This window comes from Galeopterus variegatus, unplaced genomic scaffold, assembly GCF_000696425.1.
Source record: "Galeopterus variegatus unplaced genomic scaffold, G_variegatus-3.0.2 Scaffold12828, whole genome shotgun sequence".
NCBI lineage: Eukaryota > Metazoa > Chordata > Mammalia > Dermoptera > Cynocephalidae > Galeopterus > Galeopterus variegatus.
This window is the reverse complement of record NW_007738939.1, coordinates 4,770-13,170: the sequence shown is the minus strand read 5'-3', so window position 1 is coordinate 13,170 and position 8,401 is coordinate 4,770. Positions and strand designations below refer to the sequence as shown.

General features: G+C 45.0%; 1 protein-coding gene across 3 annotated transcripts in view; it reads right to left on the bottom strand.

Annotated features, from left to right (window-relative positions):
• The window catches only part of LOC103581337 (zinc finger protein 343-like), a 27,222-nt gene extending 21,151 nt beyond the window's left edge, over nucleotides 1-6,071 (bottom strand). For 2 of the 3 annotated variants that reach the window (XM_008563202.1, XM_008563198.1), the window contains exons 1-2: nucleotides 5,850-5,884; nucleotides 3,731-3,816 (exon numbers count right to left, since the gene is read on the bottom strand). The gene's annotated coding sequence lies outside the window, so the exon portion shown is untranslated. Of the gene's footprint in view, nucleotides 1-3,730; nucleotides 3,817-5,849; nucleotides 5,885-5,984 lie in introns of those variants that run through there. The other variant, XM_008563200.1, reaches the window with a different exon arrangement.
• Nucleotides 6,072-8,401: the final 2,330 nt, after the last annotated feature.

Genomic DNA, 8,401 nt, shown 5'->3' with positions numbered 1-8,401 from the left:
GGTTTTTGTTTTTTTTTTTTTTCCTTTTTTGTCTTTTTTCGTGACCGGTAACGGGATCGCAACCCTCAGTGTCGCGCCCGTACCGCGACCGGCAACGGGATCGCAACCCTCGGTGTCGCGCCCGCAGCGCACTCAACCAGCAAGCGGACCGGTCTCTATGTGGGATCCAAACCCTCGGCGGGAGCGCCCCCACACTCCCAAGCACCGCACTCTACCGAGTGCGCCACCGGACCGGCCCTCAACTGTATTTTTTTTTTTTCCTTTTTGTCTTTTTTTCGTGTCCGGCAACGGATCGCAACCCTCAGTGTCGCGCCCGTACCGGACCAGGACCGGCAACGGGATCGCAACCCTCGGTGTTGCGCCCACACCTCGCTCAGCCAGTGAGCGGGAACCGGTCTGTATGTGGGATCCGAACCCTTGGCGGGAGCGCTGCCGCACTCCCAAGCAGCGCACTGTAGCAGTGCGCCACCGGGCCGGCCCCTCAACTGTATTTTTAAATACTAGTCATAAATAAATAGGAATTTAAAATTTAAAAAAACATTTCTAAAAGCATCAAGAAACATAAAATGCACAGGAATAAGTTTAAAGAGTGATGTATAAACATTCTACACTTGGAACCACAAAATATTTACTTAAGAGAAAGTAAAGACCTAAATAAACAGAGAGAGATACCAACTTTGGGTTAGAAAAACCAACATTCTTGAGGTGTTGATTCTACTCAAATTGACCTATAGATCCAATGTGATCCCAATAAAATCCCAGAAGAATGACTTTGGAGAAAGAAGCTATCTGATTAAAAAAAAAAAAAAAATGGAAATGAAAAGGACCTTGAATAGCCAAAACAACCTTGAAAAAGGATAAAGCTGGAGGACTCAGAGTACATGATTTCAAGACAATATAAAGCTGCAGTTAAGACAATGTGTTGTTGATTCAAGAATGAACAAATAGATTAATGGAAGAGAACAGACTGTCCGTAAACAGACCCACACATATGGTCCATGGATTTTCAACAAAGGCACCAAAGTAATACAATGGTAATACAATGGTAAAAGGAGAGTCCTTTTTTAAAAAATTTTGGCAGCTGGCCAGTAAGGGAACCAGAATCATTGACCCTGTTGTTATCAGCACCATGCTCTAACCAAGTGAGCTAACTGGCCAGCCAAGAAGAGTCTTTTTAACTAACGTGATGCAAGTAGTATTATCCCAAACCTCAAAGCCTGAAACCATACACAAAAACTAACACAAGATGGGTCATAAACCTAAATGTAAAAGCTAAAAATTTAAACTTCTAGAAAAAAAAATCATGACAGAATATCATCATGACTTTGGGGCAGGCAAAGAATTCTTAAACAGGACACAAATTCTGTAACTATGAAAGAAAGAGGTTTCTTTTTTTTTGTGGCAGCTGGCCAGTAAGGGGATCCAGATGGCTCCTCCAGCCAGAAAACAGGGCTGCTCAGGTCTTCATGGTCAAACACTTTTCAGACCTGTCAGGTGTCAGGCACTGTGTCAGTGACCCAAGATGAGCAAGAGGTCCCTGATCCTTAAAAAGCCAGCTCATGGTCCAGCAAGAAAGACAAAATACTCATGTATAAAGTGATTTGGTGCTAAAAAAGTAGGTGGGGATAACTTTGCCTGAGAAAATCCAAGCATGCTTTGCAATGGTGGTAAATGGGTGACTAAATCAACAGGAGTTCAATTGCCAAGCAGAAAAGCACAGAGGAATAAAACAGCACAGAATGGAATATAATCCCTCTTGGCTATAAAGGGCCAAAGGGAATAAATGGTAGGGGTATGATTGAAAAAAGTGGGTTGAGGGATTAATCAGATAACAATATTAACAACCATAGCCAATATTCAGTGAGCACATACTATGTACCAGACACTACTACTACCTTAAAAGAATTATCACATTTTCCTTACAATAATTCCATGAAATGGGCACTATTATTTTCCCCACTTTACAGATGAGAAAAGGAAGGCACAGGGAGTAAAATAACATTCCCAAGGTTACACAGCTAATATGTGGTAAAGTCAAGCTTTGAACCCATGTAGAATGTCTCCAGAGCCCACACTCTTTAATTATTGAATTTGGAGAGTGTCAGAGGCAGGCAATAAGAAATGGCCCTTTCGTTGTATTTTTCTGTCCCTCCATTTCAGAGATGAAGAAATGGCCCATTTGAGCAGATAAGTGACATAATCATTATTTTTCCTTCAGAAGAATAACTTAAAAAGCAGGGTGGAGGATAAACTAGAATGTGGAGGTGAGATGGAAATCTGGATACCACAGCAGTGAAGATGGGGGCAGGAGTGAGGGGAATCAAGGCACATGACAAGGTTGAATTATGAGGACTCAATAGCTAATCAGATGGATGGGAATTTCACAAAGAACAAGGTAGCAAGAAGGACTCTAGCTCCTGTTTATGACCGGGGGTGGAAGATGCAGTCATTAACAGAGATCAACAATAGGTAACGAGAAAAGGAAGGGAGAGGGAAACTTCACCTTGCTGAATTCCAGATTCTTCTTCCTCTCAGGCTTCTTACCTGAATTGTTAAGAGTGTGGAGTCTGAACCATAAAATGACATTTTCTTAGGACAAATGGGAAAAGTTTTTTTAAAACTGTGAATTAAGACATTAAGGAATTACTGTTAATTTTGTTGAGTATAATAACAGTATTATGGTTATATTTTTATAAAACAGTCCTTCTCTGCATATGATGGTATTTATAGGTAAAAGGCTGGGATTTCCTTCCAAATACTCTAGCAGCAAAAAAAAGGAAAAAATGAAGGGATAAGAGGTTTTGTATGAAACAAAACTTGTAGAATGTTGGTAACTGAAGAAGCTCTAAATCCTGACCCCACCTGACCCACAGATGTTACATAGTTAAAAGTTTCTTTACCTCTGTAACATGGCACTTCTTCTGTGTAGTGGATTGAATGTCCCCCCCAAATTCTTTGACGCTTGAATTGTATGAGAAACTTGGCCCCCACTGTCACTGAAAGAAGATGGGAAATCCTATTATGGAAATTGAAAGGTAGAGCCTTGAAGAGGTGACTGGATTGTAGGACCATGCCGCAGGGAATGGATTAAAAATGGTGGTCAGGGGAGGGGTTCTGAAGACTTTAAAAAGAGAGTGAATGAGAAGCTCTCTCGTTCTCTCTGCTCTGCCATTTCATAAAATGATACCCTGCATCACCAGATGCATGCTCTGGACTTTGGACTTCCTAGCCTCTGAAACCGTAAGCAATAAATTTTGTTTTCTTTATAAAATACCCTGTTCCGTGTATGTCATTATAAGCAACAGAAATGGACTAATACATTCTGTAAAATGGGAATTTTGTTTCCTAACTTTCAAATTGTTGAGGGACTAAAATATTGTGAGGACTACAAAGCCCAGTGTCTGGCACAGAACCACCACCTGATAAATGGTAATTACCAACACTTTTTATTTCATAGCAGTTGACACGATCTTGGAATCCAGCAGCCACCCTGGGGCAAGGATGGCAGTGACCTGAATGAGAGCACCAGTCTGGATTAATATTCCCTGTCCAGGCCAGGCCCTTGCCCTTACAACAACCGTTGTATCCTGGGAAAACAGTGAGGGCATTGAGCCTCAAATGGGACACTGCAAGGCACAAGATGTCAGGATGAGCAAAGGAAATTTGCCCATGGTTTGGGGCCATGTTTACAAAAGACACTAAAGGAATGTGAAAGGTGGGTGGTGCCTACCTGAAAGTAGGTTGTCAGAAGCCCAAAGTCCTCTCTTTTTCTACAGACTGTCCTCTCCTGACAGGCAGGGATCTGAGAAGGTGGACCTGAAGATCAAACAGGCAATGTGAGCCTCAGGATTGTCTCCTGGTCCCCAGATTACAGGCTAGAAATCCTTAAGTTTAAAATGAAGGGCATCTTATTCCTTTACGGGGGAAACAAAAAAAAAAAAAAAAAAAAGCCTCAGATCTGCCAGAGAAGAAAAGAATGTAAACAGCATCTCAGGGACAGAGCCAGGTGTGGGCATCAGAATACAGCCTGCCCTGACATGCTGCTATGTCATATTCACCCTTTTAAAGTCGATGGGCCTCAAGTTGTTGATATTATTAGTAATAGTTAGACATTACTAAACTCTTACCATATGCCAGAGACAATTTCAGGTACTGTACAAGTTTTACCTTCCAAAAGCTCTGTTAGTTAGGTCTTGTGATAAACTGAGGCACAGTTATATATCTTGCTCAAATAGACAAAGCTAAAAATTCCCTAGACTTGAATTCTAGCTATGGAGTGCCACACCCTTAGCCAGTTGTGTCAATGGTAATGTCAGTAGAGACCAATCCCTGTGGGGTCTTACAATTCTCAAAGTGTATCCAAACATAGACTAAGAGAACGTAGATCAAACAAGACTAGCAAAGACTTAACAAATGTTGAATCTGGTGACAGATCCATGGGGGTTCACTTTACAATTCTACTGGTTAGGTTTAAAATTTGTCCTTACCAAAAAGTTAAAAATAAAATTAAAGTCCTGATACCTGGGCCCCACTAGATGCCAGAAGTAGTTTGGATTGTCAACCAGCAGCCCGCCCTACCTAACTCCCTTACAGCCCCAAACCAGAGGTTAGCCCAACATATGAGGGGAAAGCAGACAAGGAAAGGGAGAATCAGCCAACTGGCCACCCACATTTCAACTAAATCCGGGATCTTTGCGACAGAGCAGAGAAGGCACCTGCTACACGGCAAACCCTAGGACAACAGGTCCCAGAGAACAGACCTGACCCCATTCAAAAACTGCCTAGATGCAGGCCAGGGTAGAAGACAAAACCTCACCCACACCCTAAAAATCCCAGGGGCTCCAGACCTAGGACACTCCCCCAAGACCCCCTGAGGATATTTTGAACACTTCAGGCTCACTTTCCCCCACCCCTCCACCCAACAAACCAAGGCACATCAAGGCCTGAGACCTGCTCCATCCCAGTCCCACCCAATTGCCACTTGGGACTGTAGAACTAGGGCTAGGTCTCACAGACCCCTCAAGTCCATTCACAAACCCTCACACTCAGGGCTAGGAGCTAGGTAACAGGAAAAAGGTCCTTGAGGCTGTGGGTGAAGAAATAATAGGCTTTATTTCTAGACCCGAGCTCTTCGGACCAGCCCTTCAGAGCCTCTGCTTCACACATTCTCAAGAGTACACAAGAATAGCAACAAGCTAAAAATACACCGCCCGGGGCCAGCCCGGTGGCACACTGCTACAGTGCGGGCGCAACACCGAGGGTTGCGATCCCGTTGCCGGTCCGGTCCGGTACGGGTGCCTCACTGAGGGTTGCGATCCATTGCCGGACACGAAAAAAGACAAAAAAAAGGAAAAAAAAAAAAAACACCGGCCCCTGCATGCGCACTAACTCTACTCCCATACAACTTGTTTACAAAGAATGTGCTGCACCACCCCCAACCAGACCGGAGGCAGGGGGCCTGACCAAAGTATTCCACTTTCCTCACAGGAACATATCCAGCGCCACAAAAACAAAAACAAAAACCCTGGCACTCGCGATCAGCCCTGGGTTCCCACAGTTCAGAGAGGCAGGACCCAAATAAATGCTCTGTCAACAGAAAACACCCAAGGACATACGGCCTTAGCCGCGTCACCAACCCCGCACAGGGCACATTTGCCTATTTGGCCCTGACTGGACTCATCCCCACTGCCCAAATAAATCCCAGGGATGCTCAACCGGAGCCGCCCCACCCCCTTCAAAAAAGAAATTCGAGTTGCAGGTCACTATCGCCCCAGAAGAGTTAGGAAGGTCCACGTAGCGCCCGTCAACTCAGAGGCTCCTGGCCAAGGACCCCCGCAAACCTCGCCTACCAGAGCCGGCAGGACAGACCCACGCAGCCTTCGGCGCTGCCCTACGCCATGACAATAGCTCCCAGACCCCTCGCGGGCTCCGGCTCCCATCGGCCCCCACGGAGCCGCTTCTGGGCGGGGCAGCGGTTAATTTACCAGGGCGGTAGCCAGTGTAGCGACAGTCTCCCTGGCTTTTCAAATACCCATGCTGAAAACCGGTACTGCCTCCCGAGAGAAGTCTCTGTCCCCTGGGCTCATTCCCCAGAAAGACTACACTCCCCAGAGGCCTCTGCGGCAGCTTCCGCAGGCCCTTCCGGATCCGGGGGGGGGGGTTCGTGGCGAGGGCACTTCCGGCCATCAGTTGTTTTTCTGTTTGAGATTTTCCTACCACTGCCGAGCTAAAGTCCCTCGGTTAAGGATCCAAAACGCACACCGCACCTTACATGAGCACCGCCTAAGGTCGACTGCGTGCTGCCCGCGCCCGCCTTTGGCCTTCCCCATTTTACCTGAGGGGGAGACAGACTGGGCAAAACGGTGTCCCACGTCTCAGTTGAGCCCTCAACTCCAGCGCGCTTCTTTGGTGCCCTCTAGTCATCTTCCTCTTGTCGAAGTCCTCAAAGTTAGTGGCAAACTCCCGTCCAGTTCCTGGAGGATGGAAGCCTCACTCGGACTGGAATCTGGCTCTCTGGCCTTTTAGCTAAGATCCTGATTAAGAACTGCGCTCCACCAATTGGGTTCTACAAAGCAGGCCTTCACCGCATGGGAAGAGCGTTTAAATCATACGGGTAAATTAAATTAAATGTTCCCTGTTGCCAAAAGGGAAATAAGCTTTGTCCTCCTTCCCTTAGAGTATTTTCACGGGAAACCTATTTGTAAATCATGTGCCCCTTGGATCTGCTTGAATAAGTAGGCTGGCTGAATAAGCATCTTGCCAGCTTTACAGCCTGGTCCATCTCTTTGAAATGTAAACATTAAGGAAAATAGTGCCCCTACCTCCCTGTCATCGTGGGAGTTTAGCTTAGGTGCCTACCTCCAAACTGTAACTACCTGTTTTTCATAGAGATTGGAGAACTTTTATTTTTTTTTTTTTTCTCTGATAAAGGCAATTAACTAGCACAGAAAGCACCCCAATTACCAGGTGAATTTAGGATGAACCAGGGGAAATTGTACAGCAAACAATGTCACATCCTCTTACAAGAGGACAAATTACCATTAATCTTGAGAACGTTTGTAACTGCTCTGTTGGAGTGAACAGGACTGAAGCCATGTCGAGACCTAAAACCTGCCTGGGCTGTGGGGAAAAAACTTTTTTAAAGGGACACAGTTTTTTTCTTAGCATGTATTTCTCTGAGTTCCCTCCCTTCCCATGGTTATTTGATATTTTTAACCTTGGTAATGGGGCAAGATGACATTATTTACATAAATGTAAGGTTGTTTACCAGTCAGCCTGGAGCTGCAGACTTGCCAAGGGACATGTGCTATCCAGACCCTGAGAAACTAAGGAAGACATCAACAAAGCTATGCTGATTCCACCCAAAGCAGGACCCTAAGATAACATCAAGGATGGGAATAGAAACCAGATGGAGTGTTGATGAGACCTTGCACCTGGCTCCCTGCACAGAGCTCCCACAGCTCACATCCCCCTCCCTCCTGCTTTCACTTTCCACATTCCATTCCCTCAGCCCCCTCTTTAAAAACCCTCAGTGAATCTGAGTCTTTGAGATGGCTTTAGTCTAGCAGTTCTCCTTTAGGTTTACCAGAGAAATGGGTTAGCCTAACCTCTCTCCTCAGGTCACAAGTATTCCTAAATAAAAGCTGACTTCCTGTTCTATCAACAATTTGACTTTTGTTTGTTTTTGTTTGGGGCAGGCAGTTGGACTTGGGTTCAGAAACAAGATTTTGGCAAGCCTCACCCAGGACCAAATGGGTCCTGTAAAAGATTTTGGTTCTGTAAAAGATTTTGGTGAGCCAAGCCAAGGTTTTTGTTTGAGGTAGGCGAGTGGATTTGGGTTTGGTAAAAGCTCAACTATATAAAACATGAGATTTCTTTCTGTTTTTAGAAACTCATTAGCAGATTTCCTATGATGTGCTTCACAGTCTGGTTCAATGTTATTCAATAATAAAACTTTTCTTTCTTTTCTACGTTGGCAAATAGGATTTTCTGGGTTGGCAGAAGATTTTATTTTCTCAAACACCTTCCCTCCTTCCACCCTCTTATTTCTCTTCATCTTTCTTATGAGCCTTCTGAGACTTCTCTGTGCTCCATTACTCAGGAGACAGAGAAAATAGCCCCAAGGCCACTGTGAGCCAGAAGAAAGAGAAAAATTTGCTGAAATTCTGTCCTGGCTGTCACAGCATGGACCTATTCCCTTCTCTTGTCTTGTAGGATGCCATGTTAGTACTGGACAGAATCCAGCCCTGGATTTGGAGCCCTGCTCCTTCAGCATCCCTCTGTGCTCCTTTGTGATTGTTATTCACCATGTGAATAACATGCATGGAACAGTTTAAATAAAATACAAGGACAGAGGTGACATTAATGAGAAATCTCTGTCCCACTCAGTTTTGCTGTGAAC